We start from the raw sequence: 27,413 nt of genomic DNA on the forward strand, positions 1-27,413 counted from the left end.
CTTGGGAATCCATTTTAAAATGTAAACCATTTCTTTTTATGACTACTTGTTTCAAAAATGGGTATGTAGAAAGATGGACAGATCCAGGATGGAAGCGGGGCAAGAAGTGAGAAGAAAGCAAACCTGAGATCTCACCAGAGGTCTCTTGACAAGTCTAACCTGCTAAGGAGAAAGCAGAAGATCACTTCTACCAGGTTGGACTTTTTGAACTATATTAGTCTAATTAATTTAAGGCGACTTGATAAAGATATATGGAAATTTCACTTAAGGCAATTAAAGGGACAGGAAGAGGAGATTCAATATGCCATGGAAGAAATAATTAGGGCTATCCAGTCAAAATAACTGATAGGATGGATAGAGAGGGTGGGGTAGTTCTGAAGGGAATTACCATGTATCTACCTTAGGAAAGAAGGAAAAATAGAATCATATATGCAATCCACCATGTGGGCAAAGTCAAGGACATGGAGCTTCCTGGCAGCTTGTGGATGCTGGATCTCATCCATATTTAAGGTTCTCTTACAGGATAGCCAGTACCTAGGCTGACAATCTTTTTGGTTCACCTCCTCAAATCTGTTCCCTGTTCTATCCTGTCCACTCAATGTAGGCAAAATACCAAGAAGTTTGATATATAAGAATCATTTCTAGCTGAGCGGTGGTGGCTTACACATTTAATTACAGCGCTCGGGAGGCAGAATCAGGAGGATCTTTGTGAGTTTGAAGCCAGCCTGGTCTACAGAGTGAGATCCAGGAAAGGCACAAAGCTACACAGAGAAACCCTGTCTCAAAAAAAAAAGTCATTTCTACCTACTGTGCCCTAGACAATTGACATTATACACTGTGGAATACACATTATATATTGTACATTATATTATATATTATACATATATAATATATATACTATATTAACACATGCTAAATGAAGGATATGTTAGGAAACACAGGATTAAATTAGTTCAAAATGTGGGCTAATCAAAATTGTATGATACTCACTTGGCTTTCACTGGATGTGTAGTAGCCATTGCTTTCATTTCTCTGCAAGATGCAGTTTAAGACAGACTTTGTAGTGATGAAGGCCTTCGGAGTTTACCATGTTTTGTTTGCTACAACATTGGTAGTTGAGTGCAGAACGAAATTTCTCTTTTATTTCTTAAATTTTCTTTATTTGTCTCTTTAGCACATTGAAAATAGAAAATCACTTTATAAAAGTACAGTCGCTATTTGCATTTTATGTTTCCTCTGATTTGGGGGACAGAAATAATGTTATGTGTTTTCTAATTTGTTACTTTCAAATATCTGCACTTTCATTGATTTCATTTTTTAATCTGAAAAACTGAACAGTAACTCAAAGTGTATTACTTTGGAACACAATTTCTAAGTATAAGTTTATCGTCCTAGTCAGGTTTAAGCAAATACTCAACTTTCCTAGCATTCTTTGAGAGTGTGTGTGTTTGAAGATGAAACCACTCTGTTGTGCATATGAACAGCAGACAGACATAACTCTATAACTTTAAGTCTTACTTTGTTTTTCCATAAAAGAAATAATTCAAATGTAGGCAAATGAGAGTTCATCATGTATCTCATGATACGATAATTTTGTATCTCCAAGAAAAAAAATTAAAGCAAACTCCTGTTCCCACCTTTTTTCTATTACAATGACCAGCTTTGGGTACTTCACTGTTACTGAGACTTACTTTTAGATATAAATAATTTTCTATTGAAAAAAGAAAAAGTTCTTTACATATTTTAATGGCAAAGTAGAAGTATAGTCAACTTTATACCAAAGTCATAATATAGAGGGATTACAAGATATTCAAATCATTTACAAAGTCTTGGGGTCTTTCCCCCTTTCCCCAGCTTCTCTAGTGTACCCACATGTGCCATTTTTTCCAACTTTTTAAGAATTTGGTGAAAATCTCCTGGGTAATCTTTCTAAAGTGTATTTTTTCATAGGAAGCTTACATTTTATGAATTAAAAAAAATTCCTCCTTTAAAATTTTACCATTTAAAAATGGTAAAAATAAATATGTTATTGGGGTTAAAGATAAAAGTTGTTTAAAAACCAAGTATTTATTAGTATATGAAATACTGACTTGACAACAATACTTCATTTTATTTCACTTTAAACTTGGACCCTGAGTTCTAGATCTGTGTTAGTGAAATTGTTTGTGAATCAATCTCTCACACAATTATACACAGACAGGTAATTATACTCAATCCCAAGGTCCACCGCTTATTCTCCATGATCTCAGGCAAGTTACTTAACCTCTTTTGGTACCCAGATGGTATCTGCAACATGAGGCTAATAATAGGAGCCAGGGGTGCAGATCAGTACATGTGTGAAGCCCCAAGTTTAATCCACAGCGCTATTGAAGATAAATACACAAATAAATGTGTTGTGGCTAATAGGCGTGAGACTTAGGCAGAGCCTAGATTTCATAATCACCTTTGTGAAACTTCCTGCCTGTGAAAGTGGATAGGACCTATGGTTTACTGGCAATCAATAAAATATGACAAAAGCATTGGGTGTTACTGCCTTGATCATGGTATTATATAACAGAAATCTTAGCAAATGAGCCTAGAGACTTTCTTCGTTGGCTTGATTCTGCAGAATCCCACCATGCAAGGAACCACAGGTGTCTTACTGAGAGTTGCTTATAGTAAAATGCTAGCAAAAGAAAGAGTCTGCCTAATGGAACTTAATTCTACTCCAAACATGGGAACTTATGGTAGGAGGTATGTTTTTCCCTAGTGCCTATAACCTATCTAACCATCAGTTCTTGATGCCATTAACAGGACCACATACAGCCTTCACCTTATGTACCAGACCTTAGATACAATCAGGAAGTAGTTGATTACTCCCATAACATTTGTACCAGTGTTCATATCTTGTCAGACTTCACAGCTTGCAGTATTCATAGCTGGATGTGAGTGATGATTATATTTATCATATGGTAGCATGCACAGCACTTTCAGCACTATGAAAGCTAGCCAGTAGAGATGAGGTCTTCTGGCACAACAATTGCTTGATTTCTCCACATTCTATGCCTCAAGTAATTGATGACTTCAGTAATGATGCAGAGAATAGGAGACTAGGAAACGCTTAACATTAAGTGACATGGCCCCATTACAATCCTTTCCCAGGGTATCAAGGATCTTTATAGATATGGGGGATGAAACATTATAAGAGCCAGCCAGAGGTAGTGGATGACTGCAAAGAAACAGTATCTTCCAGACACAACAGGCAGTTGCACATATGAGCTCACAGTGATCATGAAAGTATGCATATACCCAGAGCAAGCTTAAGACACAATAAATCCAAGCAAGGAGGGAAGGGTAGGCATAAAGTCCACCAGTAGCTAAGGAGCCACTTAGAAACTGAATTTGGTGGGTTTTGGGAGACCAAGAGTTAGGAATTTTTTTTGGTTGTTTGTTTGGTTGGTTGTTTTGTCTTGTTTTTTGTTTTTTATGGTGTGACCCCTGGTAGATTGACTACCTAAAAGTCAAAAACTTGAAGTTGAGTGGGTAGAGAATGAGCTGGGAGGAGATGGGATGAATGGGAACTGAGATAAATATGACCAAAATACATTATATGAAACTCTCAAAGAACTAAAAAAGGTTTTATAAAAACCTGGTGCTAGAGATTTTTAAGAGTATTAAGAGTACTTATGCTCTTACAGAAGACCTAAGTTTGGTTTCCAGCACTCACATGGTGACTCACAACCATCTGTAACTCCAGGTTCAGTGGGTCAGTTGATTCTTCTGGCTTGAGGGCTCCTACATGTGGTACATATACACTCGGACAGATATATGTATATGTATATATATATATATATATATATATATATATATATATATATATATACATATAGATATGAATTTAAACAAATATATTTAATATCATAAAAACAACTAAAAGTTATAATGAAATAAAATATTATATGTAACAACTTTAAAAAAAAAATACAATGCATGCTATGTTCATCCAAGAGAGCATATGAGGAACCTGCCTAACTCCATTTTAAAGGCTGAAGCCATTATGCTGTATTGTTAAAAACGAGTTTCCATTTACTATAAGAGCTGAGTTGTTGTTTTTAAGTCTGTTTTCTGGTATCTGACCTGCCCCAACCCATGATGTTTTTGAGAATATCCTTACCCTCCTTAGCCCTCTTTAGGCCTCCTTGGCCCTCCCTGCCCCTCCCTAATCACTCTCCCTAATCACACAGTATTTTATTTTTGAGATTCTTCTCTATTTCTTAATTGTCCCATTGTCTCTCTTCTGCAAACTTACTTTGCAGCTACTAATGATTTTACTCCTTAAAAGGGGCCCAAGAAATGGTTTCAGGGCTGCCTTCTTTAACCCAACTTAGGAGGCATTTGCTAGCCAGCTCTTGGGTGCACCCCAGGAAAATCAAGCTTGCTTCAAATTTGGTACAAATTGTAGTAGTGGTCATATTCTCGCCCAGTGAGATTAACTCAGAACCCTAAGGAAATTATCTGTCACAGTTATCTCTCTAATTTTTTATTTCTCTGCATTATCTGTAATCCATTTGTATTATATATGTCTATTCATCTATCTACTGATCTATTCCTTCTTCAATCATAGATATTTTTGTATTTCTATCACTTCTGTATATATTTACTATCTACAAATCAACTATCTACTATGTTGACAGTATGTGTCATCTGTCTATCACCAGTATCCCTTTATCTAAAAATTTATCTGTAATTTATAAGGAATTGACTCACATGCTATCCACATGGAGTTAAAAACTTACAGTCTGAGATTCCATCCAAATGTAAAACATGTTTGGTATTTTGGACGTAATTGGCCCCTATAATATCAGAGGGAGTGGCACTATTAGGAGGTGGGGCTTTGTTGGAGTGGGTATGACCTTATTGGAGAAAGAGTGACACTGTGGAGGCAGACTTTGAGGTTTTCTATGCTCAAGATACCAGTGTATCAGTCAACTTCCTGTTGCCTATAAGATGTAGGACTCTCAACTACTAGAAGGTGGGTATGGTGGTATTCTATTTGTACTGAAATGTGATTTTAATTGTATGTTAATAAATAAAGTTGCCCAGGGGTCAGAGCTATTAGAGCCATAGAAAGAGCGTGGCAGTGGTGGTGCACGCCTTTAATCCCATAGATCTCTGTGTGTTCAGGGATACAGTCAGCATTGGAGCCATATGCCTTTAAGACCTGGAGGGCTGTACTTACAGTCAGTGACGAGGCAGTCATGTGTTTGGGTTTACAAACCAATGAGAAGGCAGAACAGAAAGACTATTTAAAGACATACACACAGGAAATAGGTCTCTTTCGGGGAGCTAGGAGCACCGCAGGAGGAAGGGTGAGATTTTAGCTCTGAGCTCTGACCTCTCGGCTTTCTCTTTTACATTGGTTCTGTGTTTCTTATTTAATAAGACAGTCGGTTACATCTACAGGTGGGGCTGTTGGAGTGGGTATGACCTTATTGGAGAAAGAGTGACACTGTGGAGGCAGGCTTTGAGGTTTTCTGTGCTCAAGATACCAGTGTGTCAGTCAACTTCCTGTTACCTGTAAGATGGAGGACTCTCAACTACTCCAGCACCATGTCTGCCTGCACACCACCATGCTCTCTGTACTGACGATAATGGACTGAATCTCTGAAACTGTAAATAAGCCACCCCAATTAAATTTTCTTTACAAGAATTGTCATGATCATGTTTTGTTTTTGGTTTTGGTTTTGATTTTTTTTTTTTTTTGGTTTTCCATGTGAAGCTAAGAATTTCCCATTCAAGATTTGTGAAGAGAAGAGTTGTATTGGAATTTTGATGAGGATTGCATTGAATCTGTAGAATGCTTTTGATTGGAACTGTTAATACCCCTGCTCCATGAGCATGGGCAATCTTTCCATCTTCTGATACCTTCTTCAATTTCTTTCTTCAAATACTTGAAGTTTTTATCATGCAAGTCTTTCACTTGCTTGATTATAGTTACTCAAAATATACTTTTTATAATTTGAGGCATTGTGAAAGGTGTTGTTTCCATGTTTTCTTCCACATTCTCATTTGTACACAGGAGAGCTATTAATTTTCAGCTAATTTTGTATCCAGTTACTTTTCTGAAAGTGTTTATCACCTAGAAGGGTTCCCTAGTGGAATTTTTCATGTCACTTGTGTATGCTATCTGATCATTTGCAAATAAAGATACTTTGGCTTCTTCCTTTCGAAATTGTATTCCATTAATCTCCTTCAGTAGTGTTATTGCTCCAGCTAGAACTTCAAATGCTATATAGAATAGATAAGGAGAGAGTGGACATTCTTGTATTTTTCCTTTTAGTGGAATTGCTTTGAGTTTCTCTCCATTTAACTTGATATTGGCTATGGGCTTTTTGTAAATTGCCTTCATTATGTTGAGATATGTGCCTTATGTATCTAATCTCTTCAGGACTTCTATCATGAAGGAGTCTTGGATTTTGTCAAAAGCCTTTTCTGCATCTAGCAATATGGTCATTTTTTTCCTACAGTTTGTTTATATATTGGATTATATTTACTGATTTTTATATTTTGAACCATCGTTGCTTCTCTAGGATGAATCCTACTTGATCATAGTGGATGATGCTTTTAATGTGTTCTTTTAATGTGTTTGTGAGTATTTTATTCGGTATTTTTACATCAATGTTCATAATGGAGATTTGTCTGTAATCCTCTTTCTTTGTTGGGCCTTTGTGTGGCTTGGGTATCATAAAATGAGTTGGGAAATGTTCCTTCTCTTTCTAATTTGTGGAATAATTTGAGGAGCATTGGTATTAGCTCTTCTTTAAAAGTCTGGAAGAATTCTGCACTAATTCTTATGGCCCTGGGCTTTTTGTTTGGAAGACTTTTAATAACTGTTTATATTTCACTGAGTGATAAATCTGTTGAAATTGCTTATCTGATCTTGATTTAAATTTGGTAAGAGGTTAAGTATCAAGAAAATTATCCATTTATTTTAGATTTTCCAATTTTGTTGTATATAGGTTTTTTCCGTTTATTTTTTTATTAAGGTGATTTTTTTCATTTTACACACTAATCAGAGATTCCCCCACTTCCCCCTCCTGTCCCCCCCAACCTTCCCCCACACAAGAAGGCAAGGCCTCCCCACCCTGGGAAGGGGAAATAGATGAGATATCCATGAGCGAAATGGGGGTGAGGGGTGGGCAATGGAGGGTAGGGCATGGGGGATGAGAATGTAAGTGAATGGGATGGTCGAGCAGGAACAGGGATGGAGTGGGAAGCAATGAGAAATATGCCACAATGGAGGAAGGTATCATGGGGAGAGAAAGAAACCCAGTGCTAGGGAAGTTGCCAGGAATCCCCAAGGATAATCCCAGCTTGGACTACTAGAAATAGTGGAGAGGGTGCCTGAACTGAACTGGCTTGCCCCAGTGATCAGATCAGTGAATACCCTGTCACTACAGAGCTTTTCTTCAATGGCTGATGGAGGCAGATGCAGAGTATAGGTTTTTAAAGTATGTTGTTACAATTCTCTGGATTTCCTTGTTGTCTGTTCTTAAATTCTTTTCATTTCTGATTTTGTTAAGTTAGATATTCTTTCACTGCCTTTTGCTTAGTTCAGATAAGGGTTTTTCTATCTTGTTGATATTCTCAAAGAACCAACTCTTTGTTTCATTGATCCTTTGTATTCTTCTCTTTGTTTCTATTTTACTGATTTCATCCCTGAATTTAATTATTTCTTGCCATCTAATTATCTTGGGTGTTTATTTATTTCTTTTTCTTCTAGAGATTGCATGTGTGCTTTTAAGTTACTAGTATGAGATCTCCACTTTTTTTTAATGTAGACATTTGGTGCTATAAACTTGCCTCTTAGAACTTCTTTCAGTGTGTCCCATAAGTTTGAGTATGTTGTATATTCATTTTCATTCAATTTTCTAGAAAGTCTTTAATTTCTCTCTGTGTGTATCTTCATCTATTTTTTCATTAAGTAGAGTTTTTCAGTTTCTATGAGTTTGTAAGCTTTCTGTTGTTTCTGGTGTTGTTGATATCCAGCTTTAATATGTGTTGGTCAGATAGGATACAGGGAGTTATTTCAATTTTCTTTTATCTGTTGAGACTTGCTTTGTGTCTGAATATGTGGTTAGTTTTGGAGAAAGTTCCATGAGGTGCAGAGAAAAAAAGTTTTTGTTTGAGTGAAATGTTATAAATACCTGTTAAGCCCATTTGGTTTATAATGTCTATTAGCTCCAGCATTTCTCTGTTTAGTTTTTATCTGGATGACCTGTGAATTGGGGTGAGTGGGGCATTGAGAGTGTCCTGAGGTGGCAGAAGATAGAGATATCATGTATCTTGACGTTTAGATCTCTTAAGTCAATATTACCACTATGCTCCAATTCTGTGTTAGCTTTTAAGCAGAGCTGTTTCAAAACTAAAACATTTGATTAGGCTTTCAGTTTCTGGGAAGGAAAGCTGCCTTTACATGTCTCACACAGAGGCTCTAATGGGCATTGAAAAGGGTGATCAAGAGAAGAGAGGGAGGGCAAGACCGGCACTGGATAAGGTTACTGGCTATCAAGAAACATTTCTAGGATCTGTCAGATGTATTTGCAAGGTTCTAAAAAGTTTCAGTCTGTGTGAGATTTCAAAGAAGGCTCTTAACTGGCAATATTCTGTAATGTAGCAAGAGTAGCTAAGAATACAGTTTGCCTATGTTTATGGAGGATGGAGTCAGAGTATTTTTCACCTTCTGGAAATTCCTTGGCTTTTAGGAATTTTCCAAGTCAGTGAGGTATGTAACTCTCAGCCAGGATTTCCTTTAGAACAATCATCATAAACTGGCACATAGCAAGCATATTCTGGAATTAGAGGTTTTCACAAGTATTAAAACACAAACCTTCCCAAACTAATTCTTTAAATGACACTAACGTGAAAGCTTTATCTACTTTACATGGGTACAAATAAAATAGAGCTAAGAAAAAATTTTAGAACTTGCTTAGGTAGAAGTTAAGCCTAAAATCTTCCTATCGTGTTCACACCGAATACAACTCCACACGCTGATCCCTTCTTAATCTTTATAATAGGTCTCGAACGAGAGCATTCTGCATGTGTGCTGGCATAGCTGCCTCTGGTGTCCTTTTAAAGGCCTGCTAGCTTTGGTGGGATGAGTACTCAGGAAAGAGAGATTACTAGCTGGAAACACTCATCAAATCGTGAAGAGGAGGTTGAGCAATTTCCTTGTCTTCGGTTATCCTTTTAGTGAAAAACCTAATGAACTCTTTCCTGAGGACTAAATGGTTTATTTAATTTCATTTCTTAAAAATTATGTTAGTGGTTGGGAAGATGGCTCATCTGTTAAACATACATTCAACTCTTGCAGAGGACTTGAGTTTGGTTACCAGCACCCACATCCAACACCTCACAAGTGCCTATAACTCCATCTCCAGAGGATCTGACAATGCTGGCCTCCATGGGTACCTGCACTGACAGACACCTGCATGACATGCACATAACATACACATAGACACAAACACACACACACACATGCACACACACACACAAGTACACACACCTAAAAAATATAATAAATCAGGCCAGCCAGGGCCTCAAGGCCCAGGCTGGCTGCAGACATTTAGGGGCCCTCCTGATGCCTTACAGCTCTGAGTGGGAGGTGCCATCATGATGAGCAAATGCGTGGTGGAGAAATGGGAGAGAAAGAGAAGCAGAATGGTTCATGTGCTGTACAGAAAGAGGTGGAACTGAAGAAATGAAGGTGGTGAGGAGCAAGCTGATGTGGGTGCCCTGCTTGCCACCTGGGGCCACAGTGATGTCCATGCCTGGGTTGCTGCCAAGGGCCATGTCTGGGTCCGTGGTCCTACTGAAGCTGGGGTCTGTGTGGCCATCCATGACCCATGTCGCCACCAAAGGCCACGAGGATGCCAGGGTCTCGGCTGCCACCTGTGGTCATGCAGGCATCCATGGGCCACTCTGCCACCACAGGGTCCTTACCAATCTGAGTGGCCTGCACTGCTACCCAGTACCATGGTGACATCCGGGCCCTACTTCAGCTGAGGGCCATGTCAGGGTCCATGGCCCTACTGTAGACAAGAACTGAGTTGATGTCCTTGACTTTTGTTACCACCAAAAGCCTGGGGATGTCCAGGGTCTGGCCCACCACCCGAGGCCGTGTTGGCATCCAAGAGCCATGCTGCAGCTATGCCATGCTGATCTGGATGGCCTGCATTGCTACCCAGGGCTATGATTATGTCCTAGCCTGAACTACTGCCAAGGGTCATGTCTGGGTCAGTGACCCTACAGTAGCCAGGTTCACAGTTGATGTCCATGGCTCCTGTTACCACCAAAGACCATGTGAATACCCGGAGACTCGTCAGCCACCTGAGGACAGGTTGGTGTCTGAGAGCTATGCTGCCACCAGGGCCATACTGATCTTGGTTACCTGATCTCCCACAGAGGCCATGGTGACATTTAGGCCTGAGCTGCTGCCAAGGGCCATGTCTGGGTCTGTGGTCATGCTACAGCTGGGGTCTGTGTTGGTGTCTGTGCCCCATGTTACCATAGGGGGCCATAAGAACCATGCATGATGAAATCCAAGGGTCATGCTGAGTTGGACCTTCCCTTCTCTGGCCCTGGGAAAGCTGGCCCTGCCCCTCACTGGATACTGCAGCAAGAGTCCCAGCCCTCATGGGCTGGTCCCAGCCCTCATGGGCGAGCTGGCACCAATGACCCAGACATGGGAGAGCTGCCACCTGCACCCAATCTCCCAACCTCCTACACTTGGGAGAGATGGCCTCAACCCTCACTACAGACATGGGAAAGCTGGATTCCCCCTCCTGCCTCAAATAGGGGGGGGGAGTCCCAGTGGCCATGACTGACCAGCTCAACTACCACCCAGGTCTATATCCAGCACCTTGAGTTGGTTCACCCTAATATCTACCCCATCTGGAGTATGTGAGGGGACTGGTCCTTCGGAATGATACTTGCAGGATCTCCATGACATGGGGCAGCCATGGGATGTATGAGAGGAATTCAGTGAAGGTCTAGTGATGATGGTGTACCAGAAACCAGAGGACTTGGACCAACCAGACCAATGACCCACTGCAATGAACATTTGCAAATAAAGCTGATAGAATAAAAGGGTGTACTAAGACAAATAAAGAGGTGATAGAGAGGGGAGAAAGATGGAGGAGTGAAATGGTTTGTGTTTGTGTTTGGTTGCTTGGTTAGGTTTGCTTTTAAGGGTTTTTGTTGTTGTTGTTGTTTTAATTTGGGGGGATGCTGCAAAGGGGAAGGCCAGATATGAAGGGACTGGGAAATGAGCAAAATTGGGTGCATCATGTGAAATTTCCAAAGAATCAATAAAGAAATTATGTTTAAAAAGGATTTAATCATTTATAAGGCAACTGACTGGTAATTTCCATGTCCTAATTATCTTCAACAGTTTACAAGTTAGTAGCTTTTACAAGATTAGGATTTTACAGTTTTTGCTTGAAATTTTACAGGTGATCCTGCCCTACTGCAATGTTCTTACAGATCCTGAGAGAAACATTTACATTTCAGCAGAGTTTTGACCTTGAATGTGGGGAACATTTTTGTACCCATCCTCATTTTTGTAGGTGGGTTCCCTCCTTATTCTCAGTTTTCTTTACAGATATTTAACCATATCCAATAAGCTTACAAATCTTAAGGTCAGAAAGTTTATAAAATACTCTTATAAAACTTGAGATAAGTTTATATTTTAGCAAAAGTTTTAGAATTAAACAAAGGAGTACGAGATAAGCAATGGTAATTCCTATAGGGAACTGTCTACTTTTTAGCTGTTCTGTTTTATTCTATCTCTTTCTGTCCTAGAGTTAGATGACCTTTTGATTTAGGATACAGATTTGAAAAAATTTTTAAACAAGCATGCCTGAGTCAGGAGAAGGGGCCATAACTCAACTCCAGAGCCAGGTTTTTAGTAATTTAATAAATTAGAACAGCATAAAACAATATTATCCATACCCAAAAGATATCTGAATTCCTTCAAAACTAAGTCAGTCAACCAGATGGAGAAGCCAGAGCAAACAGAGAACAAAGAAAGCTCAGAGATAAGAGATTTTTCAGGACTTTAATAACAGGCTCCATTGAGCCAATGAGAGGGATAGAGACTGAGCAAGTTCTAGGAGGGAGCTGGGAGATGGATTAGTTATCAAGGAGGTAGCCGTGCTTGGTCCTGCTCCCATATCTGCAACAAAACTTATACACACAGACATACCCAGGCCAAGATGACTACTATTTCAAGTATGTCCCTTGTGGTGGTATTGTGTTCACCAAAATATTGTGTACCTTAATAAACTTACCTGGGGTCAGAGAACAGACAAGCCACTAGTTAGTCAGTGATAGCACACGCCTTTAATCCTAGTATTCCAGAGACAGAAATCCCTCTGGATCTCTGTGAGTTCAAGGCCACATTGGAAATAGCCAAGCATGGTGACACGCCTTTAATCCCAGAAAGCCAGCCTTTAATCCCAGGGAGTGGTGGTAGACAGCAGAAAGATATAAGGCGTGAGGACCAGAAACTAGAGGCATTTGGCTGGTTAAGCATTTGGCTGGTTAAGCATGCGGGCTTTTAAGCAGCAGTTCAGCTGAGATCCATTTGGGATGAGGATGCAGAAGCTTCCAGTCTGGGGAAACAGGACCAGCTGAGGAAATGGCAAGGTGAGATAGCTGTGGCTCATTCTGTCTCTCTGATCTACCAGCATGGACCCCAATAACTCGGCTCGGGATTGATTTTATTAATAAGAACTTTTAAGATTCCTGCTACAGTCCCTAATGAGATTCAACTCACCTAAATAATGTAAATAATAATAGTAATAAGACAAGCCACCATGTTCTTGCCCACCCAACACAGCAGAATGACAGCAAAGGGTGAATGCCCACACCTTACCCAAAAGTCACCAGGGCATCCCCTGATGGCATGTAACTCTGGGCTTAAGACTGCATCTGATTATCTAGAAGTTACCCAGAAGAGTGCACTCACCAGAATTCAGAAGACCAGAGGACATAGTAGGCTTGTGGTGTTGAATGAAGACATCTTTTTCAGAGAGAGAAGTGAGAAACCAACCTGATGTCATTTTGTTGCTCAGAGCCATTTTGAATCTGTAGCTAAGTTTCTCTTTACTGTAAAACTTATGTTTCTATTTCTCAGAGCTGGCTGCATCCCACCTGTAACCATGAAATATTGTGTAACAAATGTTCCAGGAAGACTTCCTTAATTGTTTTGTAGAATCCTAACTGCCTGGTCTCCATTCTGTAATCACACTTGCTTGCAGAACTCTTTCCCCTCACCCCATGGTTTTGCACTATGAAAGAGGTATGAGAAGTTGGCTGGAGGCTGACCTCTTGAACTCTGCCTTAGGGGGTGACAGCCACTGTGCTGGTTCTACTGTGCACAGAATAAAGCTTGCTTTAATTTGTCAAAATATACATGTGTATATATAATATTTGTCTCTCTATATATTATATATAATATAATGAATCTTAAAAAAAAACTATCTTAACTGGTCTCTGGGGAAAGAAATATGCCTGTAAATAATATCCTTGAAGCTATTTATATCTATCTAGTAAGCTCCTGGTTTTCTTTCCAAATAATTTTTCCTAAACTAGGATTTTCCTGTTCCAGTCACTGGGAAGAGTCACTGAGATTCTGGGCTAATTGTCTGCTTCTGGTCTCAGCTTCCTGCTCATCTTCCTGTGAAGATGAGGAAATCCACAGGATGCCTGTTGCCCAGGGACTTGATGATTCAGGGGGCAGCCCTCCACCTAACACAGGCTTAGTGAGCAGCATGTGAGTAGGTTTGCGGTCAGAGACGTTGTGCAATCCTGGAACTAATCCTGCAGGAGGTGGGAAGTGGGGAAGAAAGAAGCATCTGAAACTAGTTTATCAAAACCTAACAACAGAAAAGACGAATGTTTAGAGAAAAAAAAAATCACCAGGAGAGTTCAATGCAGATGATTGCAATTTCCTACACTGGCTGTGGTGATGTAGTCTTGGACAGGATCCAGGTCTGGGACTTCCTGGGAATGAGTATTTGCTTAAAACCACATCCAAAGAGCAACAGTAAAAGAGCTATGCTACTAACAATGGGGTGCATGACAGAGCCTTCCTGGTTTTTGTGTTTATAATCCTTTCTCTAGGGCTATCTGACCCAGTGTTGCCAATAGACTCCATGTTTGTCTCTAGCTAATGGTGAGCATCTAGATTTTTGCCTCCTGAGACAAAGTGAATGGATAGTCACTATCCACAGCTCCCCAGGTGTATTCTGTGATTTGGATGCCCTCAGACCACTATACATCCTCTACTTCCTCTCATCTGGCTCCAATCCTCCTAGAGAGTCTATTAATTTTTTCAAACTTTTCACAGGGAACTGCTGAGAAACTGCATTCAGTCACTTGTTCTGCAAACATGTATTGACATGGTTTCTGAGGCCAAGATTCTTATTTCCTATTCTCACTCTAGCTAAGGAAGCATGCGTTCAACAAGAGATTTGTAATACAAAATGTTTGATTTCCAATCGGTTAGCCTTGGCTTCTGGTATGACATGGGATTGTGTAACTCATCCCAGTGGATTAGTAGATTGGAGGTTCAGGAATTAATAAGGCTATTAAAAGCTGGGGATGGAGTGGAGTCTTCAGATTAAGGCGCAAACAGCTAGGGAAACTAAGTTAAATATTAACTTGGAGAATAAATACAGTGCATGAAGCTTGGTTGGATTTTAGTTTGGAAACAGCAATAGTAAAATGTATTTCAGGGACAATTGCAAAAAACATAGATCTAGAGAGTATCAGGTATTTTCAGAAAGATATTAATTTTGGTACATTAATGATGTTATGCATAATGATGCAATATGTATACCTTACTCTGAAATGGTTTCATAAAATAATAAGGAGGAGGAGAAACTTGGCAATGAATCTGTTGAATCTTGGGCTTCTCTATAGTGGATTTTATTACTGTGTGTATACCATTGCTTCTCAGGGGTCTGTTTAAGCTATTTCTTTCATCTCAGTTTAAATTTTGATAGACCATATGTATCTAGAAATTTGTTGCTATCTTCTAGATTCCAGTTTACAATAGACTCCAATGAAATCCAGAGGATCATTAAGGAATGCTTTGAAACCTTACATCCAAAAAGATGGCTTGTAACTTGCTATGTAGACCAGGCTGGTCTTGAAATACAGAGATCCCCTCCCTGCCTATGCCTCCAGAGTGCTGGGGGTGGAGAGCATGCATCTACAGAAGACCAGCTGAGGCACCCAAGCTTGTGGACTGAGCAACTACTGGTCTTTGCATTCACAAAGATATATATATATATATATATATATATATATATATATATATATATATGGAGAGAGATTCATTCTATAAGTTCTGTTACTCTAAAGAAGCCTGACTAATACAAGCACTATATAGAAATTAACTAATACAGACACTATATAGAAATTAATGGGCACACTGATCTAAAAACATTAAACATTTTCCATTTGTAAAGGGGGCCAACACATTGCATTAAATGTATAAGGTGTTATTTCTAAGGGGTTGCCTACAGAAACTAATAAATTATTCTCCAGATAATTAGAGAAAACAATAAAAAAGTATAATAAATTTTAAAAACAAGGCTGGACAGATGGATCCGAGGATAAGAGCACTGACTACTCTTCCAGAGGACTCAGGTTAAATTCCCAGCATCTACATGGTGGCTCACAACTATCTGTAACTCCATATCCATGGGATTTGATACCTTTTTCTGGCCTCCATAGCACTGCATCCAAATGGTGCACAGACATACATGCCGGAAGAACAACCATATAAATAAAATTGAACAAAACAAAGCAAAACATTTCATTCATCAGTATTTCTTCCCTGGGGGGATTAGTTTTGAATTATTTCCCTTTCTATAGTGGTGTTTCACATAGCAAACTATATTGATGGGTAGATGTGATTGATAATACCAGTTTAGATTCTGTAGCCCAGGCTGGCCTCAAACTCACAGAGATCCGCCTGCCTCTGCCTCCCAAGTGCTGGGATGAAGGACATGCGCCACTACCGCCCAGCCCAGTTCAGATCTTTAAAACACATTTGGAGTATGGATTGACTTGGTGGGGTTTAGACCAATTCCCTTTAGATTTCGTATCAGGCACAATTGTGCTGAGTTGAGAACAGTTCTCAGTTTCTTTCCTGGTGGTCTCTTGGCTGGGCAGCATTGCATATGGGGGAAGCAGTGCAAGCCCTGGCTACAGGCTCCCTCTGACATCAGTGGCAGCTTTGGTAGGGTGGCTGTCTCATGTACCACTTCAGCCCCATCTCCTCCTCAGGATTCATCTCCAGTGCTTTGCCCCCAGAGGTGTATCAAGTCCTCAGCCCCTCCTACCACTGAGCTGTGCTGCACCTCTTCTCTCAAACTGTTCTGCAGCCAGATTGTAGTGGGGGGGGCGCGTGTAAACCGTTGCTTGATGAGCCCACTGACTCTGCTGGTACTTATTCATTGGATTTAGTGGTGTTGCTGATAGAATCTAGCACCTTGCTCATACCAGCCAAGCACACTATTACAAAAACAATTTATATATACATATATATAATTTTTAGTAATTCTTTGAGAATTTCATATAGTCATACAATATATTTTGATCATTTTCACCCCCCCTACTCCCACCCCAAACTCTTCAGAAATCTACCCTCCCTCCTTCCCAACTTCATGTCATATATAATATATACAATACATATATATAATATATATAATACATATATATTTTTATATATATTCCCAAGTCTGATTTGTGCTACCTATGTACCTCTGTGATGGAAGATATGAATTGGAACATTGACAGCTTTCCATGGGCCACACCTTAAAGAAAACTGGTTGACCCTCCCTTAGAAGCCCTCAACCGTCCATAGCTACTCAGCCATGAATGGGGCTCATGCGCCCCTCCTCCCCCAGGCTAAAATGTCAGCTCATTCAGTCTTGTGAAGGTCTTGTGTGGACCACTGCAGCTGTCACCCTTCCATTTTTATTTGAAAAATGACAAAATTCGCTGGTGGTCTGGTTGCTCTTAGCGTTTTTGTTTCATTGTCACTTTTACGATAAGCGTCCATGTGTAGAGCGGCAGCAGCGCCATTTTCCAGAGCCAGCTAAGCCTCTTTAGAGACAGATGTTCTGACCAGCTCACTGGTGACAAAGCTGGGGCCCAAGGACTGCTAAGGTGGTGAAATTGGACTTAAAACTAAGTCGTCTTGACTTCAAAACCCGACACCCTAACCTCTGAGTGCCATGTCCAGCTGTGTAAACTACTGATTTCACGGGCTGGATGTTGGCACTTGTCTGTGCCTGTGTGCCCTCAAGATCAGGAGGGAGTGGAAACAGAAGCTGCCTCAGACTGCCTCCTCGCCCCTCTTCTAAGTACCTGCCGTTCTTTCTGTGTGAGTGGATATCTGAGTGGAGAGGGCGTTTTCTACTCTATACACTGTATTCCCCCATTCCCTGGAAGTGCCTGGCATCTAGTAGGACTCCTATTCTAAGATGCATAAACAATATCAAATTGACTAATTTATACACCCATGTTCCCGTGTGTTAAGAAATGATTCAAGAAATTGGGATAGTGGTGTTCACCTAGAATAAATTAAGCATTTTATCAATTAGAAGTTCATGATGAATGATATGAATAATTTTCCCTGGGGAATTCTTTAAACACTAAATGGGGGGAGGGGTCTGGAAAGACGGCTCAGCAGTTAAGAGAACTGGTTGCTCTTGGAGAAAGGCAGAGTTTGATTCTCAGCACCCACATGGTGGTCACAACCACCTCTAACTCCAGTTCCCGGGGATCTGACACCTCTTCTGAGCTCTGCAGGTACCAGGCATCCCTGTGCATACATAGGCTTAGACAAAACACTTGCACATATAGACAGACAGACAGATAATTTGTAGTCATTTGATCTGAAATGTACCCGAGAAGATGTTATGATCACTGGATGGTTTTACTTGATATTTCAGTTGTGGATCCTACCCTTCTTCCATATTTCTTTTTATTTAATAAAAGTAATCGGCACTTATGCAGTCAGACAGGAAATGAAGCCAAGCTTATGTTTGGTGGCCTGGAGCAAAAGCCAGAGGTTCAAGCAAATTTGGAAAAATCAGCCTTATTTAGTTACCAAGTTTTTAAAATGTAACCAAAGACTACCTATAATGTTTGTTTTAGAATGAATCTAAGCAATGTGAACTGACAAGAACTTAAGACACAAAACTGAAAAACACTGCTGTGGTGCCTACTCACTTCAGTACCAGGAAGGCAAGTGCCTTCCTCCGCAGGTGCCCCATCTCAAGTTGTTCAAGCTTGCATCAGCCTAAGGAGGCCCGTCAGTCCGTCGCTGTCTTTACTTCTCTCGGCCACGTGGTGTCACTGTTGAAACCTCCTTACTTCACTAAAACGCTTCTTTCTCAGGGAGCAGATTGACAGCCCCTTCCGGGGACGGGGTGGGGGGTGGGGGAGGGAGGGCCTCTAAGGGCCCTTTGTGGAAAACAGCGGCCTCCTTCAATATTGGGGCTTCCTTGTAGCAGTCCTTCATACGTAGCTGTTTTAGTTTACGTATTCATAGAGCTCTGCATCCACCTTCTGGCCTTGCTTTCTCCTGAGGGCCAAAGGCAAGGGCATCAGTGTTAGCTCCAGCAACCACCTCAAAGAGTCATTTAAGCCCAGGCTTTTGCTACACTACCTAAGCTACTCTTTACTTATGTGTCTTCTGGGACTTAATGGTATGCATGCATCCTCTAAAGGAAAATCCCACTCCGTGGAAGAAGCTGTTTTTCATCCTGCCACTTGAGGAAAAGTCAATGTGCACCATTTTCTAAGTAAAATAATTAGGCGATGCAGGTCAAGGCTACTGTCTCTCGTGGGATTATAACAAATTAGGCCAAACAGATTTTCATTCTCTCGTCTCTATTTTCAGTGATGTTAGAGATTTGTAGTATAATACTTTGAGATTACATCTAGTCCTCTAGGAGTGTTTTGTCCTCCCGTTTCTCCCCCATCCTAGTACTGCCTATATTTTCATTATGTTCCATTTAAGTATCTGGATTGACTCCATATCTATTGAGAAGCAGCATATTTGGAACCAAAGGTCCTGCCTCCTGGTCTAGAATCTTAGTGATACAATTTTGAATCCCCACTTCTGGAGAAATGATCATGCTAGAAAGGTTAAGAGGTGCCTAGAGGCAGATGGAAATGGGAAATGAAACAAGGTGGGTGACTAGAGCAGGCCCCTTGGGATCTGCTCTGCTGTTTCCATTCTACCAGAGAGCACATAGGCGCTTGATCAGGGACCAGTGGATTAGAATGGTAGTGTCACAGAACCACTCCACTCTGTTCCATATTTCTCATGTCTCTCCACCCTGTATGGGATTTCCATGAAGGCTTTTATCGCACCCTTACATTGCTTTGCCTCAATTCCCTTTTTGTGTTTATTTGGGGGCTTATATCTAGCATCCTATGGGATTCTGGGGGTTTGCAAATCATAATGGTCTGTCTTTTTACCCACTAGAATATGCTCATGCCCATGCCTGGGCAGTCAAAATACATTAAGTCTGGGGACATGGAGAATTTGTCTTGTAATCTCAGTCCATTTCTGCAACTGTAACAAAATACCACAGACTGGGTAATTATAAGTGATTGAAATTTATTTTTCTTAGTTTTAGAGCCTGGGAAGTCTAAGACTGTGGCACTATCATTCGATGTCTGAGGAGGAACAGACTCACCAAGAGACAACATGGATGTTGCTTCCCAGATGAGCCTGGGTTAGAGGATCAGCAAGCAAGGCACCTGGGTCAGACTCAGCAAGGCTGGGCCTGGGTATGGGGCGGGGGGGGGGGGGGGGGGGGGTGGAACTAGAGACAGTAAAAAGGAAGCATGTAGATGGGGCACTTGCCTGGACTTGGGCCAGGAGAACATGAGGATGCAGACACCAGGTGGGCCTGGGACTGGGCATTACAGGGTGAGGTTCCTGGATCAGACATTTTCTAGCTTTTTAATAAGGGATACACACCTCACTTTCCCTTTTTTCACCTATAATATAAATATACTACATACATGGGTTTCAAAATCAGCCAGAGGCAGCTCTCAGCTTCTTAGCATAGCACTGTCTGCTTTTGACCACTTCTCACATACATTATCTCAGCAAGACATTCCCAGGCCCATGGACAAACAAGGAAGGAGAAGCTGAATGACATGTTGAACTTGCTTAAGGAAACAAAACTAGACAGGAACGAAGACTGGAGTTAGATGTGGGTCATCTCCTCATTGCCTGTCCCCACTCCCTGTATCTTTTCTAGAGATCAACAGTCTGGTCTGGCCCTTGGCCCTAGAGGATAGTCATAGCCAAGCCGTTTTTTAAAAAGCAGCCAACTCTTCCAAGTTCTCAGAGGACTCTAAACCTGACTTGTGTGTCTAGCATGATGGCTGTCATCTTGGGAACGCTGAGAGTTTTGTAAACACTGTCTCATTAATCCTCATAAGATCAGACAGTTTCAAACAAATGAGTTAATGTTGGCAGGAAGTCCTTGAGATCTGAAGATTGCAAGCACAGTATGAATGAACTCACAGCAGCATCCTGGAACCTCAACAGCCATCCCAAAGTAGATGCCTTGAAGAGCTGTCCTATAAAAATGTCAGATCATAGTGGTGGTGGCAGAAATGGGGGAGGGAGGTCAGATCTAACAAGACTGACTGACTTGAAGGTAGAGTGATACCAAAGCAGACTCCATGGTGACTCTAGTTCTTTACCACTGCCTGAAAAACAAGGTGAATAGAAAAGGGTGCTAAAATGGTGTCCAGGCTCATTGGAAGAGAGTACTGGGAAAGACCCATGGCATTTGCACGTGTGCAAGACTGGAGAATTTGACGTGTGTGTTTCCAGAATTCATCTTTTCTGGTGGTCATAATTCTGCTTACTGGAATCATCCCAAGAGCTTTTAAAACTCTTGACATGAAGGGACCACAGTTTCAGAGGATGGGGCTGATCAACCCACATAGCTTTTAATAGTGCCATAGTGATTTTAATTGATGATTGTGATCTAACATCCATTGAGGATTAATTGGTGATGTCATTCAAATCTAAGAATCACTGTTATAAGGGTGACACTTTGTGCAGAAGTAGTAATTCTCAGCCTTGGCAATTGCTGGAATAAAGTAGAAACTGTTTTTTGTTGTTTTTTTTTTTTTTTAACTGCATCAAGTTCACAACAAAACTGAGTAGAAGTTCAGTCTTCATAGACCTCCCATCTCTGTGTACACAGCTGTTCCTACCCACATGTAGCCTCCCCTGCTAATCATTAGAAATTCTGTAAACATGAGGAAATTAAATGATACATTCTTGAATAACAAATGGCTCTAATAATAAACCAAAATAGAAATTTATAAAAAAAAAACTTGAGACAAAAATTAAAACACAACATCACCAAATATTGGGATTCATCAAAAATAAGTCTAAAAAGGAACTTTCTACCAAATGTGTATATTTGCTAGAATATATATATATATATATATATATATATATATATATATATATATATATCTTTAACTATACATATCACATAGCCAAAAACAAAATAACAAGGGAACTGGTAAAACCAAGAGGCACTTTTCAAAAGAAAAACAATATCCAGGAAGTATGTTTTTTAGTGTTCATATCCCTAGACACCAGGGAATGCAAATAGGTCACTTACAGAAGATATCTACATATGTGCTCAGGTCACATTTGGTGATGTAAAAGCAGAACACACTGCCACCTCAGAAGCCCCATCTTCTCAGATACTGTCAGTGCCTAAGATAATCATTGATCTTGGGAGCCAAACAGTAGTTTAAATGTCCCACGTCAGCCATGTTTTATACTCTACAATAAGGGTTACATCGACAGACATGCTGAGTGTTACTGAAGGAGACAATGGAGTGGCTTTTGTTAAAAAATAAATAAATGCAGGTACCTCAGTTTAAAAGCTAGCTGAACTGGCCCCTTCATCTCCATAGTAACAGCTTCCACCTCGTAATAAAACAATACCTGTGTGTGACAACCTAATGCTTTCAGTTGCAGAGAAGGTCACCCCATAGTTTACATAGAATATTACAACAGCATCTCCAAGGTGACCAAGGCATCAGCATATATATGTGCAGATCACCAGACAGCATCTTTACTACATATCTACACTCCTATATCCCAAAGTGCTCAACATCTAAATCCATTAATTGCATTTCAGTTTGAAACTTTTTCTTGATTTGGTGTTTTAAACACTATCATCAAGTTATCTGTGTTGTTTTTGGCCCTTAATGTAATGAGGTCTCTGTGCCAGTGCATTTTAATATTTTGAACTGGTTGATGAAGTTCACCCCATGGCCAGGTTGCATTTATAGCAGTATACATCAAAGCGTTTAGAACACAGGATGAGCTCTAGCACAGAGACTTGAGATACCTCTGTGCTCTATGGTTCACAACCCCCAAGATGACCTCCCAGCTGGGCTAGTTAATGAGGTCCATGAATGCCTCCAGCATCTTATCCAGGAAAGAAGCTTGAACCAGGCACACTTGAACATGGTGGTAGAGTTACAATGATGTGCTAGAGACCATAATAAAGATGGAGATGTGGCCAGTTTAGGGCTCCTCGATATCAAAACAAAATCAGCAGGGTAGAAATCAGTCAGACAATCACCTTAAATGGCTGTCATCAAGGAAACAGGCAGCAGTGAGGAAATGGGGGGAAGGAGCTGTCCCTCCTTCACTGATGGCAGTATAAACTGGTATAGTCACTATGGAAATCAGTGTAGAGCTTACTCAAAACTGCCATATGCCTCTGCTGTGCAACTCCTAGGCACATACTCAGAGAACTGTATATCCCATTGCAAAGGTGTTTGCTCATCCTTTGCTCAGTGCTGCTCTATCTATTGACCGTAACAAGGAAATGGAATCAGCCTAGACATCTACCAGCAGATGAATAAAAAAAAAAAATGGAGTACATGTATACACTGTGGAATTTTACTCAGCTGTAAGGAAAAATGAATTTATGAAATTTGTAGGAAAATAAATGGATCTGGGAAGTGAGGTGACCCAAACTCAGAAAAACAAAACTGCATGCTCTGTCTCATATGGAGATCCTAGCTTGTAATACATGTATCCCTGTGCGTGAGGGGTTGTAAAAGTGAGTAGAGCTGTTAACAGCTAGAAAGGAGACCAAGAAAGAGGAGAAGGAAGTGCTGGTGAATGGGGAGGGGAGGGCAGAAGGACATATGACCCAAAAGAACAAAAGAGCTTAAGGCAGGGAATGATATTGAGGGGATGAGGAAAAAGGAGTGGGGAAATGAAGAAAAGGCATAGATGTTTGAATGAGATGTCCTCCAAAATTTCAGAGGGAAAGAAATAATAAAGACAGGGCAAAAAGCAATGAAACCAGGAATCTAACAGTAAAAACCTCTGAGAGAAATTAGTTTTCAGAAAAGATAAAAGCAATTGACCTATAATTTTGACTAACCAGGAAAAAAGAGAGAACCCAAGCATATAAAAGTACAAATGAGAGAGAAGATATTACAATTGATACTATAGAAATATGAGCAATCATAAGAGACTATTATGAATAATACATTGAGAAAATTTATAATTTAGAAAAAAACCCAAAAATTCCTAAAAAATACAACCTTTCAAGAGTAAATCATGAAGAAACAGAAAATCTGGAGAGATTAATAGAAAGACAGATTATGAAATCTGTTTAGGTGTCTATCAGTAGATGAACAGATAAGGAAAATATGAGACATGTACACAATGAAGCTTTATTAAGCCACAGTGAAGGAGGAAATTATACCATTTGCAGGAAAATGGATGGGCCTGTAGATTACCATGTTATCTGAAATAAGTTAGTCTTACAAGACAGACATGACATGCTGTGGAATGTAGGGACAACATGAAAATAAAAGAAAGACTACTAGGGATGTAGAAAGGGATGAGACAGAAGAGGAAATTAAAAAAAGGGCAGCAAAGGGGCAAATGTGATCAAAGTACACTATAGATATGTGCATGGAATATTTGAAAATACTTATACGTATATTTCTAAATACTCAAAGAAAAAACATAACATTGACTTCATGGATGGATTTAGTTAAACATTGACAGAATTAGTGCTTATACTTCTCACTCTCCCAAAAACTGGAAAAATACTACAAATGTATTTTATTAAATCAGCATTACACCTATGCCAAAGCAAGATAAGGATTTAAGATGTGCAATTTAAATCAATATCCCCTAGGAACATAAGGGTGAAAATCCCTGACCATCCTAACAAAGCATACTCAACACATAATGAAGTGAGAACTCTCCCTGAAACACAAATATGGTTCAAAATATGCAAATTAATAGCTTGGGTCAGGGAATTTTATTGAGAGGATGAGGAATTGAGGAATGGGAAAATGAAGAAATATAGTGGCTTGAATGAGATGTCCCCCATTAGTCTTGGGCATTTGAACACTTGAAATACATTGTTTTCACAACCATACAGCTATTTTTTATTGCTATGGTTCTGTAGTGTAATTTGAAATTAGGTATGATGTAATTGATGTAATCCCCAGAAATACTCTTTTTGTACAGGATTGAGTTAGCTATTCAGTCCTTTGAGTTTCTGCATGAATTTTAGGATTTTTATTACTCTATTAATTAATTTGCATGTCAAAATATGCAAATTAATAGATGAAATAGGCCACACAAGCAAAATGAAAAGTGGAATCAGACAATTATCTTTTGACAACTTTCTGTGTCTTTTCATAACTAAGTATCTCAACAAATTAGGCAATCCCAGTGGTAAAAAGTTGAGAACTTTCTCTGTAAGACCAGAGACAAGGAGCTCACTCATGTCACTCCTATTCACAAGGCAATGGAACTCAGTCAGTATAATTAGGCAAAAGAAGAGATTTTTTTTTATTCCAAATTAGTGCTGGAGAGATGTCTCAGCAGTTGGCAGGACTTGCCGCTCTTGCAGAGGACGTGGTTCCCATCACCCACACAGTGGCTCACAGTCATCTCTAACTTAGTTTTAGGGTATTCAACACTGTCTTCTGGCCTCTGATGGTAGGAGACAAACATGTGGTGCACAGACATACATGCAGGCAAAACACTCATACACATAGAATAAAATAAATAAATCTTTAAAATTAATGTTTGAATCCAAATTAAAGAGGAAGAAGTTAAATTATCTTTGTTTACAAATGATACTATATTATTTATAAAACTCCAAAGATCCCACCCTAAAAACTATTAAAAGAAATAAATGAATTCAGTAAAATTGCAGAATATTAATCAATATCTAAAAATTTCAACCAAAATTCCAGTGACATTCTTCTTAGAAATGAAAAAAAAATCTTAAAATTCGAGCTGGAGAGATGGCTCAGAGGTTAAGAGCACCGATTGCTCTTCCAGAGGTCCTGAGTTCAATTCCCAGCAACCACATGGTGGCTCACAACCATCTGTAATGAGATCTGGCACTCCCTCCTGTATACATAATAAATAAATAAATCTTTTAAAAAATCCACTATCTTTAAAAAAAAAATCTTAAAATTCATACAGAAACGCAAAAGATTAAATAGCTAAAGTAATCCTGAACAAAAAGAGTATTTCTGGGGATTACATCAGTTACATTATACCTGATTTCAAATTACACTACAGAGCCATAGTAATAATAACAGAATTGCATTGTCATGGAAACAGCATCATAGAGCCATGGAATAGAATAGAGGATCCAACTATGAGGCCAGACAACTACAGCCCCCAAATTTTTACAGGGAAGATGAATATACACTGAGTGAAAGGCAATGTCTTCAACAAATGATATTTAGAAAATTGAATATCTACATAAAGAAGAACAAGACTAAGTTCTTACCTCTCACCCTTCACAAAAATCAACTCTAAATGGATCGGAGGCTTCAACATAAGGTCTGAAACTCTGAAACTTCTAGAAGAAACAGTAGAAAGTACATGTCAAGATGTGGGCATAGCAAAAGACTGAGTAGGAACTCCAATTACTCAGGAAATGAGGCTATGAATCCTCCATAAGATTTGCCTATAGGAAGCTGGGCAAAGGGGCACACTCCTTCACTCCCAGCACTCAAGAGGCAGAGGAAGGTGGATCTCTGTGAGGTTAGCCTGGTCTACATAGTGAGCTCCAGGATAGCAGAGCTACACAGTGACACACTGTCTTTTAAAAAAAAATTGCCAGCCGGGCGGTGGTGGCGCACGCCTTTAATCCCAGCACTCGGGAGGCAGAGCCAGGCGGATCTCTGTGAGTTTGAGGCCAGCCTGGGCTACCAAGTGAGCTCCAGAAAAGGCGCAAAGCTACGCAGAGAAACCCTGTCTCGAAAAACCAAAAAAAAAAAAAAAGTTGCCTATAGGGAAGTCTATAGTGCATTTTCTTGGTTGATAATTGATAGGGGAGGACCCAGCTCATTGTGGGCAGCACCACTCATGGACTGGTGGTCCTGGGTTATATAAGACAGCAGGATGAGCAAGTCATGAGGAGCAAGTCAGTAAGCAGCACCGTTCCACATCCTGCATGAACTCCTGCCTCTGGGTTCTTGCCCCACCTCGAGTTCCTACTCTAACTTCCTTTATTGATGGAATGTGATGTGGAAGTGTAAACTTAATAAACTCTTTAATTCCCAAGTAGCTTTTGGCCATGGTGCTTTATCACAGCAATAGAAACCCTAACTTATACAGAAGCCAATAATCAACAAATAAGATCTCATGAAATTAAAAATCTTTTGTGTAGCAAAGGAAACAGTCAATCTGGCGAAGAAACAGCACCCAGAATGGGAGAATATCCTTGCCAGATATGCATCTCACAGAAGATTAGCATCTGAAGTATATAAGAAACTAAACATCAAAGAAACAACCCTGTGAGTTATTAGTGCTTTCTTCAATCTTCTCTCTGCAGTGGGTAGTAGTTAATGCAGAGATCTCATAATTGGTCAAAATTCAGTGTGAGTGCTCAGTCCTAAATGGGTTGTTTGTGTTAACCCTGTGCCCATTGCTAAAGTTTCAAAAGAGAGGGCAGAAAGAACCAGAGAATGGGGAGGAGCCCTGTGAAGTGCTGCCTCCCGGACATGATGTGGCAACTGCACTCATGAACTATGAACTAACTGCAGCCATGATTACTACACAAGACCTGCTTAATAGGCAGAGCTAATTGGACTCAGTGTTTTGTTTTGTTTTGTTTTAAGGAGAAGACAGAAAGTGGAGAGAGATGTCTTGGGGGGAGTGGAATGGGGAATTGGTGATGGATATGGCCATAGTGTCTTAGTTGGAGTTTCTATTGCTTCTCCTTGGCTCTTACACTCTTCTCTGACTTCGGAAAACAGAAACAAGGAAAATGAGC

The 27,413-nt window shown here is 40.0% G+C and overlaps 1 pseudogene; it reads right to left on the reverse strand.

The window, feature by feature from the left end:
- Positions 1-21,616: 21,616 nt before the first annotated feature.
- Positions 21,617-27,187, reverse strand: LOC121830440 (proliferating cell nuclear antigen pseudogene; annotated as a pseudogene).
- Between the last annotated feature and the right edge of the window lie 226 nt (positions 27,188-27,413).

The sequence above is a fragment of the Peromyscus maniculatus genome, chromosome 6, assembly GCF_049852395.1.
Source record: "Peromyscus maniculatus bairdii isolate BWxNUB_F1_BW_parent chromosome 6, HU_Pman_BW_mat_3.1, whole genome shotgun sequence".
Classification (NCBI taxonomy): domain Eukaryota; kingdom Metazoa; phylum Chordata; class Mammalia; order Rodentia; family Cricetidae; genus Peromyscus; species Peromyscus maniculatus.